The sequence below is a fragment of the Ursus americanus genome, chromosome 13 (genome assembly GCF_024610735.1).
Source record: "Ursus americanus isolate L20-20 chromosome 13, mUrsAme1.1.p, whole genome shotgun sequence".
NCBI classification, from domain to species: Eukaryota; Metazoa; Chordata; class Mammalia; order Carnivora; family Ursidae; genus Ursus; species Ursus americanus.
Genome location: NC_142139.1, coordinates 53,609,272 through 53,621,868, shown reverse-complemented (window position 1 = coordinate 53,621,868; position 12,597 = coordinate 53,609,272).

Here is a 12,597-nt window from a genome sequence, read left to right as displayed (position 1 = left end):
GACCTGTACAGTTTTCTCTCGTCTCTTTTCTGTTCTTTTTTTGTGCAAATCACTTATAACATGTTTATTCCTTTATTATCATTTTTGAGACTTCCTAAGGAGACAGAGAAAAGTGCATAGACTTAATCCATCATGATTAAACAGAATACTGTCTAAGCTTTTTCTGTTATGTCATTATCAGAAAGGATATACTACCTGAGGGATTCTGTTGCTAATCAACTTTACCATTTGGGATAATATTTATTCTCTGAACTTCAACTTCCCATCCATTAAACAATGAGGCTGGACTTGTTTCTTTCTCTCTCCAGAATCCACATTTCAAAAGTCTTAAGTATTTCATATGTTTTATAACACATCCTTCCTCAAAACCCATTTTTACATTTTTAGAGTCAATATGTCTTATAATTTATATAATTAATAATTAGTCTCTCTTAGACTTTCATGAGGAATTCTTTCTATTTTTCAGAAAAGCCACACTACATCAAAGGTTTGTCTTACCAATTCACAAGTTTTCCCTACAAGTATCATTTATACCAAATATTTTTCCAGCTACTCCCTGACCTCAAGCAATAACTGAAAAATTGCCAAACCATCACTCTAAATATAATCTCTAAGGTAATATTTTGGATCCTCATATTAAATGCGGAGGATATTCGTCATATTTTATGATTTTTTTTTAAACAACTTTCTGTTTGAGGAGCTTTTCTAGGAGTCCTGCCTATCTATGACAGGAGCTGGAAACTTGCTTATATAGCCTCCTTAAAGCTTGGCTCTACCAGTCAAACACTAAATATTTATTACTTCTCACACTTTCTGTAAATCAAGAACTCACGAGCAACTGACTAGACAGTTCAGGCTCAGAGACCCTCAAAAAGTTGCAGTCAGAATCTTGGCCAGAACTATAATCATTCCAAAGCTTAACTGGGGCTAGAGCATCTGCTTTCAAAGTGGTTGTATACCCAGCAAACTGGTCATAGTTAATTGTAAGGAGCCTCAGTTCTCTGTGAAAGCCTCTTCAGTGTTGTCACCACACAGTGGCTAGCTTCCCATAAAGCAAATAATCAGAGAGAAAGAGACAGGCAGAGAGAGCCAGGGAGCCAGAAGGAAATTATTCTTTTCATTATCTAGCCTCAGAAGTCACCATAGCACCATTCCATCCATGTTCTATTTGTAAGACATGAGTCACTAAGTCCAAAACATTTGCAGACATATTTTAAAACCACCATTCTTATTTTTTTGTTCTGCCATCCTCAACAACTGACTTGCATTATGAAGATCAAGATGGCTCATGGATTTATACTCATCCAGGTCTTTATTTTAGCAGCGAGAAAGAGAAGGATACTCGGCAGAATTGTGTGCCCTTTACCTTTTAAGGAAATTTCAAGGAAGTCTCAGTGAATGCTTCTATTTAGGCTTTGGTGGCTAGAACTCTGTTGTTCCCTCAGCTGCAAAGGAGGCTGAAAAATACAATTTTTTATTATTTGTGATAATATGCTTAACTAGGCTTTGGGGTTCTGTTATAAAGAGGGGTGATGAAAGTGGATGTTAGTGTAAGCAACCAACATTCTCTGCTCAGAGAGCCAATAAATTAATTATTAAAAAACAATCAAGAGACTTCTAGTTCTGAAGATGGGGAAGCCCCATTCCTCCCAATGCCTTCTTCTTACAACTGAAAAAAAAAACCCTGAACATATCTCCAAAAATAAGCTTAGGAAGACTCTGAGAGGTGGAAATTAGAAGGTAGATTGCCTAGGGACACAAGAATTGGGAAAGAACATAAAGATAAGTTCCCTGGGTTACTTCCTTATTGTTGCCCATATATCCCAGTCAAGGCATTACAGAAGGCTCTAACTTGGAATAGACAAAAACTCCCTCCAGAAATCTTATTCTCCCAAGCCAAAGGACTTAGAAAAGGGTGGCCTAATATCAGAATGTATTCTTGGCAAAAAGTGCCCTACTCCAGCCAAACATCAGTGTATAGATGGCAACCCCATTCTTTTCCATTTCATTATGGAGCTGAGCTTTAGCCTCCACAGACATCAGGAGATTGAGCAAAGGAGTGTGAGTCTGAGCTGAGCAGCAATTTCGTGTGTCAGTGTGTTCCAGGGTAGCTGAGCTTCCATTCTTACTCTACAGCAACAGAGAAGTATCAGTTAGCCTTCCACTCATTTCTATACAGACGTCATAAGGGCCCACCATGGAACTTGGCTACTTCTCTTATTTCCATCTGCCACATTCCAAACTTAGAGGCAATGAGAAATCTCACTTTTGCTGGGAAGATATTAGCAGGAGCTGAGTTTCTAACCCAACCACCTACAGAGGCAGTGTGAGTATGAATTAGTGCCCCATTTTGCAAGTAGTGGTTTTAGCAGGGTCCAAATGAGAAGTTGAATTTATACACCCACCTAACACTATGGCTATCGCTTAACAGGGAACAGTTTACTTAAAAACTTAAATTGGAATCAGTCATAACATAATATCCAAAATGAGAAAGACACTTAACAGATACAAATCCCAAGATAAATCAGTTGCTTGAACTATCTGACGAGGATTATGAAAGCCTAAAAGTGCTCTGACAAACAGTTACAAATCCTTTTGAAACAAACGAGAAAATGGAAAATCAAGGAAATAGAAATTATAAGAAGAACAACATAGAAATATGAGAATTATATAACTGAAAAATACAATAACTGAAATTAAAAACTCACTAGATGGGCTCAATAGAGTGAAGATGACAGAGAATAGAATCAAAGAACTTGAGAATTGGTGAACACGTCATTTGAATTTACCTAATCTGAATATCAGAAAATTGACAAAAAAAATTAGACTCTCAGTGACCTGTGAAACAATAACAAAAGAACTAATATTCATATATTTGCATTAAAATAGAGGGCAGAGAAGGAGACATTGACAACATAGATACTTGAAGAAATAATGGATGAATGAATATTCCTCAAATATGGTGAAAGACACATACCTATAGATTCAAGAGATTGAGTTACCATCAAATATATGTCTGAAGAAATCAAATCCATGAATATGAAAGAAAGAAAGAAAAAGAAAGAAAAAAAAGAACGAATCAAGCTTAATATTGGCTAGAGGGCAACCACCTTACTTATAGAGAATAACAATTCACATGACAGTGGACTTCTGAACCATGGAGGACAGAAGAAAATGATAGTTTTTTAAAGTACTGAAAGCGAAGAACTGTCAATCATCAGTTCTACATCTGGTGAAATAATACTTCAGGAGTGAAGAGGAAACAAAGACATTCCCAGATGAAAGAAAACTAAAAGGAAATCTCACTAGCAAACTTATATTTGAAGTATGGCTAAAGGAAGTTTTCTAAAGAGAAATAAATGATAACAAAAGAAGATTTGGGACTTCAGAAAGAAATAAGAACATTGGAATTTGGGTTAAAAGGAGGAGTAAACTCATGAGGTGTTTTTTTGTTTGTTTTGATTTTTTTTTCCCTCATGAGTTTCCTAAATAATATTTGATGGTTGTAGCAAAATTGTAACATCACTTAGGTTGTACCCTTTGTATGTGGAGGAAAGCCTTAAGACAATTATATTTGAAAAGTAGGGGTATTCGGACCTAAAGAGAAATAAGTTTTCTATAGATTTTTGAGATAAAATATACAAGAGATAAAACTTCCATATTAGTAGACTGTCATGAGTTAAATGTGTATATTGTAACATATAGAGAAACTAAGATAGACTATACTTTTGTTCATAAAATAAGCCTCAACAAATTTAAAAGAACTAAAATCATACAGAGTATATTCTCTGACAAGCAGCTAAAGCAGTGCAGAGAGGGAAATGTATAGCATTAGATATTTAGGAAAGAAGAAAGTTCTCAAATTAATAATCTAATGTCCTTTCTTAAGAAGTTAGAAAAAGAAGAGCAAAATAAACTCAAATAAGTAGGAGGAAGGAAATAGTGAAGATAAGAGGAGAAATCAATAAAACTGAAAACAGAAAAATAGAGAAAATAAATTAAAAAGTCATTTCTTCAAAAAATCATTAAAATCTCTAGCAACACTGACAAAAATGGGAAGAAGTCACAAATCATAATATCGGGGCTATCACTACATATCCTGCCTCCACTAAAAGGGTGGTAGGAGAATAATAAAAATACCTTTACAGTCACATCTTTGACAATTTAAAAGAAACATCAATTCCTTAAAAACCACTAACTACTAAAACTCAACCATAACGAAAAATACAAACTGAATAGTTAGTCCTATGCTAAGTAAAGAAATTAAATTTGCAACTTAAAAAGCTCCTAAAAGGAAAAAAAAGTCAAGAAAAATATCTCAGTATCTCAATTCAAAGTACAACCTGAATCCAATTGAGCTGTACTGTTGATTGCAATCCAGAGCTTCATTAGTACGGCAAATCTTTTTAATTAGTGTTGCTTGTTTCAAAAAAATAAAAAAATAAAAAGAGCAAAAACATTTCTCTACAAAAAAGAAGAAAAAAGGAAAGTTGCATTATTGATGTGTTATGTTTTATTTCTTCGTGTTCTAAAGAATAAGAAAGGTGTTTTCTTGATTCACAGGGGAAATCTGTGCATCTGTGAGCATTGGAAAGTATTGTATGCACTTAAGTGAGGAATTTTATATTATCGAAATTATCTTGAAATACACTTTAAAAATGTACTTTATTTTTTTTTAAGATTTTATTTATTTATTTGACCGACAGCGAGAGAGGGAACAAAAGCAGGGAGAGTGGGAGGGGGAAAAGCAGGTTCTTGCTGAGCAGGGAGCCCGAAGCATGAGGCTGGATCCCAAGACCCTGGGATCATGACCTGAGCCGAAGGCAGAAGCTTAACGACTGAACCACCCAAGCGCCCCTAAAAATGTACTTTAAAAGAATATTTTTTGCTTTGATATTTTTCTAGATATCATTGTCCACTCTATTTGTGTCTAATAGTAGTGATTTTTTGACACCGAGCAAAATACCTAATAGCGTGATGACCATATTTTTTCACAGTTCTCTAATATTATCTGTGTTCTTTTCTCTAAAAGGTATGCTATTCATATCATACTTCCCCTGGCTAATAATTCATTCTTCAAGATTAATAAGTCTTGTCCCTTAAATTGCCTGTTTCTTTGCTCCCATAGTATCCCCTGCAAATCTTTGATGTAAATCTGTTACGTTTGCCGCCATTGACACTGCCATTTTAAAAACAATGCTCTGAACTTCCTTGCTTCAGGGAACTAGTCTCTCTCCACCTCACAAATCAAAGATTTGATAGTTACTGCTGTGTATAATTACTGTTATTATCAGGATCCTCTTTGGCACAGGCATGTTTTCAGGATTGGGTATGTAACCAATTCAAAATTAATGTGATTCAAAGAAGCAAATGTTGAAGCTTCTAAGATGGGGAAACTCTCCTTTGCTTGTATGGGAGCTGTAGGAAGAGAATCTCTCCCTTTCCATAGATCGAGGATGTGAGGTCTTTTTCTTTCTTTCTTTCTTTCTTTCTTTCTTTCTTTCTTTCTTTCTTTCTTTCTTTCTTTCTTTCTTTTTCTCTTTCTCTCTTTCTTTTTCTTTTTTTTTAAGATTTATTTATTTATTTGAGAGAGAGAGAGTGCATGAGGTGGGGAGGGGCAGAGGGAGAGAGAGGGAGAAACTTTAGCATATTCTGTGCTCAGTGTAGAGCCCCACAGGGGGCTCGGTCTCACTACCCTGAGATTATGACCCTGAGATCCTGACCTGAGCCCAAACCAGGAGTTTGACACTTAACCAACTGTGCCACCCAGGCATCCCTAGTATGCGAGGTTTCTAAGTGCATGGACATTTTTTAATACCATGAACAAACATGAATTTGATGGGGTGGAGTTTCATGTTATTAAGCTGGCTCATGATGGAGAAATCTGGTCTCCAATAGTTTTGTTTGAGCTATTTGTCTGAGATCAAGCCTACCTCTAAACTTTTTGTTTATATATGACAGGTGGTTCACATTTCAGTGTCCTGGTTTTGGTTCAGGAAGGGACCTGATTGACGTAATTCCTATTTTAACACTCAATCTAGTTAAATTATTAATTTATGTGTTTTCTCCCCAGCAAGAGTCTGAGTTCTTGTGGAATGGAATTATGTAACAGCTTATTCCTTTTTTTTTTTTTTGGCCACTAGAGAAGTTTTATTTTTCACACATTTTATTCTCATTGTCCATTTCATAAGACCAAAGATATACCAATCACAGATTAAAAATCTGAGTTCTTCAAAGAAAAATAAAGGAATAGTATCAATCTAATAAATAATATTCCAAGATAGATAATCATGGTCTTTTATTGATTTCCTTGCCATTCTTAGCAAGAAGCGGTGGCTTTTTTTTTTTTTAAAGCAGCTCTTGATTAACATTTTAAAAGTTTATTTAAAAAATATTTTTAGGAGGCCTGGGTGGCTCAGTTGTTAAGCGTCTGCCTTCGGCTCAGGTCATGATCCCAGGGTCCTGGGATTGAGCCCCGCATTGGGCTCCCTGCTCAGCGGGAAGCCTGCTTCTCCCTTTCCCACTCACCCTGCTTGTGTTCCCTCTCTCATTGTGTCTTTCTCTGTCAAATAAAATCTTTTAAAAAAATTAAAAATAAATAAATAAAAAATACTTTTATATCTTTTTTAAAGCTTTTTATTTCCAATTAGTTAACATACATTATTATATTAGGTTAAGGTGTATATTATAATAATTCAACTCCCATTCACCTTTCACTTCCAAACATCACCCTGTGCTCATCACCTGTTTAACCCATCCCCCTGCCCACCTCCCCTCTGCTGACCATCAGTTTGTTCTCTATAATTAAGAGTCTGTTTCTTAATTTGTTTCCCTCTCTTATTTTTTTCCCGTTTCTTATTTGGTTTGTTTCTTAAATTCCACGTATGTGTGAAATCAAATGCTATTTGTCTTTCTCTGACTGACTTATTTTACTAAACATTATGCTTTCTTACTCCATCCATGTCATTGCAAATGGCAAGATTTCATTCTTTTTTTATGGCTGAATATTTTAGTGTGTGTGTGTGTGTGTGTATCTCACATCTTCATCCATTCATCAGTCAATGGACACTTGGGCTGCTTCCATATCTTGGCTGTTGTAAATAATGCTGCCATAAACATAAGGGTACATGTATCCCTTGAATTAGTGTTCCTATATTCTTTGGCTAAGTACCCAGCAGTGTGATTGCTGTATCATAAGGTAGTTCTATTTTTAACATTTTGAGGAAACTCTATGCTCTTTTACACAGTGGAGGTGCCAGTTTGCATTCTTACCAAGAGCACACTCATGAGTGTTCCTTTTTCTCCACATCCTCGCCAAACCTGTTGTTTTTTGTGTTGTTGATTTTAGCCATTCTGATGGGTGTGAAGATACCTCATTGTAGTTTCAATTTACCTTTTTCTGATGATAAGTGATGAGCATCTTTTCATATTTCCCTTGGCTATCTGAATGTCTTCCGTGGAGAGATGTCTGTTCATGTGTTCCACCCGTTTTTTAATGGGATTATTTATTTTGGGGGTATTGAGGTTTATAAGTTCTTTATATATAACCCTTATTAGAAATGTCATTTGCATCCACTTTCAAGCTCATTGCTTAGCATTTAGAGGGCAATCAATAAATATTTTTAAGGTAAATAGCAATAGAATAGCTTTTTAACTTTGAGAGGAAAAACATATTACTTGTAAATTGTTTCATTTTGTTGTTTAACTTTTCATTAAATATGTTCTTTACTTTCAGCAATCCTGTAGAGTACAGGAAGCTTATTCATATGTATGGACAGTAATCATAACATTCTCTCTTTTTTAATACAACTGCTTCTCATAGAGAGTACTCCCCATTTATCCAATAGGACAGAACCAAGTGTCAAGGATTTGCAATGTCACTTGGGATACTTTTAATCCTCTGAAAATAGGTACCTGATAATAATTTAATAGAGAATGATATGTGGAGCCTGTTTTGCACTAGTCAGCTAAAAATAAGTAAATAAACAAAAATTCAAAAGATAAACATAAAAAGTTCTTTGTAGAGCCTGATTTAGAAACTGTAACTACAGCCAATACTCTACCAGACCAAAAAACATTCTGACTCAACATACATTCTTATATAAAGGTTACTATATTAATAAATCTGCAGGTCAAACCAATTTTTAAAAGCATGTCTGTATTAATCTCAAGGGCAGAGGTATTTTTAAAAAGTCTTTTTGACTTGCAGATTTTAAAATTTCATAACTCTAAGAATATATGTATTTCTGTACATATATGTAGAGTTTACTGTTTACACATTTGTGTACATTTTATTTTAACTATTTTTGTGTCAGTATCTTGTGCCTCTCATTATAATTATATTTTTTCCTTAAAAATAGTCAAGAAATATATCTCAATATAAAGTAAAAACAATTGTTAATTGCCTTACTGGACACTTTCCAGTACCATCTACTTAGTAATCAATTAATTTAATCAGATTCACCCTCTGGTTTAAATGTTGAAAAATGTCTTTTTAAGAATTACTGTAATTGAACTGATTGATGTGCTTCCCATATTTATTACAGCTTTTAAGTCTGTTTATCTACCAAATGTTTTAGATTAAGATAAATCATAAGAGGGCCTGTTTATCAAGTCAAATATCTGGTATCTTCTGTTAGCTTAATGAGGTTGGTCTCTGAAAACAAACAAACAAACAAACAAACAAACAAACAAGCAACAAAGACTATTCTAGCAATCCCCTTCTAGTTTAAAAAACAAAAAAAGGTTTACTTTTGATGCCCGTAATGCAGATCTTAGTAATTACTGCTACTTTCTATTAAATCAAGCACAGATGATTTATAAGACATCTAAGGTTTCACTAAATAAAATTTCAAAATGAGGACACAGAATGCTCCTTCCTGACATGTTTTTATGATGATGTTGGCAGGCCTTTAATTTCCTTCTGAATTTTTAATACCCAGAGTTTTGCTTCATTTTTTTTTTCTTTTTTATATGCTGAATTCAAGCTCATAGCTCATGAGCTCAACTTCTTGGATTTGGCATCAGGCACCACTCTTAGATGGTTGACTTTTATAGATCAAGTACTGTTTCCCTCACCTTATAACAAAATATTTCATACGTAGCCAACTTGTGCCTTTAGGATCACTCATCTATCATTTAACCACAGCTTCTGGTGACCTCAAATACTCTACAAAGCCCCTTACTGCCTGTCTCTCCTTATCTTCCACCAACTGGCTGTAATGGAAAGGCAAACAACATTTGTTTCACCGGCAGAGAAGAGGGGAGCAGTCTGGGTTAATTTTCTTCTTAGCCAACCAGGTAGACAGCCTGCTGGGTTCCAGGCTTGCTTTTGTTGAGACTGGGGGTCTGAGTGGACAAGGTCATTTGAGTCAGGGACTGAGGTACTCAGCATTGAAGTGGAGTGACTTCTGTCTTACTTTACCAAGCCCCTTGATTTAACCATCCCATCTTTCTTTGAGTACCAAGAGATGAGTCCTCACTCTTACTGAAATAAAGTTAAATGAATGCACAAGTAGGAGAGGAAGGGTATGGGGGCAGTGGAATGGAAGAACATAAACAAAAGATCCAAACAGAGAAGTTTCTATATAGAGAGAGAAAACTTGAAAGCATCATCTTTCTCGATGACTTCATAGGCCCTCAAAAATCCTTCCTTAGTGTTTACTAACTATGGGATCCTGAGCAAGCCGTGAGGAATAAAGGGTAGCATGCATGTAAAGTGCCTAGCACGTGGAAGATGCAATGATTTGAACTGTTCTATATAGTCACACGATAGGAATAGCATTTTTGTAGTAGCTGCGAAAGAAAGGTAACTTATTAAGACAACTAAAGGGTGTGTGTGTGTGTATGAATTTAAAGATAGGGAGTTCCATTCAGGTCTTCACAGATCCCAATCTCAAAGGTGGTTATAAATAGATGCCTTGTCACCATATACTTAGTATTTATTGTTCTAGGACTATGGCAAACCTAAAAATGAGGGTAAGTAAAACTAGAGAAGAAACAGATTTAGTATAAAAATAATTTCCATTAAAATATCTTGCACATATTTGATGATAGATATTTGTTAGTTGATTAACCTAATGTTTAGCACAAGAAGAGTTAAAAGGTTAAGGAAACAAATATAGAAGTAAGGTTCAAGCTTGGAATGGCCTTAATATTGGCTTTTTATAATGTGTATGAAAACTTATTTGTCATGAAGTGACAGAAGTGACAGAAAAGGGACCGAGAATCCGAATACCTGAGTCTTACTGTGAGGTTCAATTTTGTAAAGCATGATCAGAAACACAGAACCAAGCTCTCCCTACTTACTTCTGGTGTCTTGTTCTGCTCACCCCAAACACCTCACTCCACTTTGTACTTTTTTAGCTTTTCCAGTTCCCCATGAAAATTCTCACTAAAACCGGGAAGCAGTCAGAGAATTATTCCCATTGGTGCCAACCTACTTTGACTTGTAAGGTTCCTAACTACCCCTCCCATATATTACCTCCCACTTAATACTCTTCCTGTATTCTTCCCTGCTGTGTTTTGCTCTCCACAAGCTTTCAATTAATCTCCATTGAGGTGTTAACTGATAACCAAGGTGTTAACTGAAGTGTGAATTCTCTCAGGATTATTTAAATTTTAAAGCAGGCTCTTTGAAGACCCAAACATTCAGTAATATAGAGAAACCGAAAGGAGACTTCCCTGTGATTAATACATTAAATCATCACACTTAGTAGACTTTTATTCTCACTACTAACTTGCCCAGAAACTTAACCTTAACAATGGCATGGCTTTAGAAGAATGGTAGAGGTTTAAAGAAGCTCTGCTAGTAGTTGTAGCAGATGAACTGAACCAGACCAGATCAGCACAAGTGCACTCACTCTATTTCTTTTGACTTACAGCATTTCAAATCCACAGTTTGTTGGTAAATCCTGCTCTACCTTCAGATATGGAGTTTGATACCCTATTAGAGGCTTTTCTCCCAAGATAAGTACAAGCAGTGAAAGCTAGATGTGAAAAGATTCTATGAACATATCAGGGTCAGCAATGAAATACATGCATTTGGGGGGTAAATATATACTTATGTTGAAAAATATAATAGATGCTAACATTGAGGGGTGGAGGAGTGTTAGAGCATTATCCCTCATCAAATATTTTATAGCAAATAACATACATCTTTTTTAAAAAAATAGCTTACAAAGACTAGAAGGTAATTTTCAGTTTAACAATTATAACTTCTGCTGTGCATTGTAATTTCATCTAAGGCATATTTTTTTTCTGCTTTTCCCATTAGATTTAATTTTAAAAAAAAAAAGAGTGAGGTTTTTAAACATGTTAAAATATTCTCATTGAATTGAGAGTAAAATACTTCATATTTTGAGGTGGAGAGGTGAAGATAGGGATGTAGGCGGTTGAAGGATAGGGAACTGAAAGAGGGGTTAGCGGAGGGTGGACCTATCAATGGTTGTCTAAATGATGTCTTAAGCAAGATATTGCTTCAGAATATTCTGAAGTACATGACATAGCCAGCTGTGACCAGACTGAAATAAATGTAATGGAGAATTAGTATACGTCAGTGTTTTTAAAGTTATTGGATGTGAGTTTATATCAGTCAGGGAGTCTATGAATTGCACTTGTAGATTCTCTTTTCCCCCCTTCATCAGAGTGGAAACAGTGGCATTTGAGGAAAATACCTTTGTTTTCCTTTCATTTAATTTATATATTATAATATGCATTTAAAATCCTATATTTACAAAAAATAGAAATCAATGTTAAGCATGCTGTTTGATTCTTATTTTAATACAGTTTGAAAAGTGTTACACAAATGTTATTTGAGATGGAAATAGAAAATATGAGTGGAAGGTACTGCTGCTATTCAACTAGCTCCTGAAGTTTTGAAAACTACATAAAATTTTCAAGGGTCATAGCTTTGGGAGATACAGTTTTAGCGAAGTAACCTCTAATAAATTCAAACAGAGGTACATAATGTTATTATGGTCTTTTAGTCTTCATAGATCTCCTGATTTACATATAATATTCACTTCACCTAACTCCTCCCAGTCTGTGGGAGAGATTCTCTTCATCAGATTCTGTTTACAGGGGGCTAATTAGTGATTTCCTTCCAGCTTATTTTGAATATGTGGAGAAGCAATGAAAAGTCAAGTATTTTGTCATAAATGGAGGTTTGGAAAGCAAAATTAGTATTCGGTCTTGAAAATGCTCTTCCATTTTTCAGTAGGGAGACATAGATTAGGATTTTAAAGTTTCTGATTCTGGTCCTAGAGCATAAAATACAGTTGTCAATGAGTTTTTAAGGGGAAATAATCTATGGCTTGGGGAAATTTTAGGTGTCCTCAAACTTCCTACCTACTAATGATACTCTGTTAAAAAAAAAAGAAAGAAAGAAAGAAAATAGCTTCCACTCTTTAACGTGAAAGTCCGCACCCTTTTATAATCCAGAAGTTTACTCAAACATTCTTTAATTTTCGGCATTAAACACATCTCCCAAGACCCTACAGATACGGCTCTGTCTTAGGGTGGAGCTCAGTCCAAGAGGTTTACAGGACATAAACTCCAAGGGATTCTTGACTTGGTGATGCATAAAGTTTTCTTCGG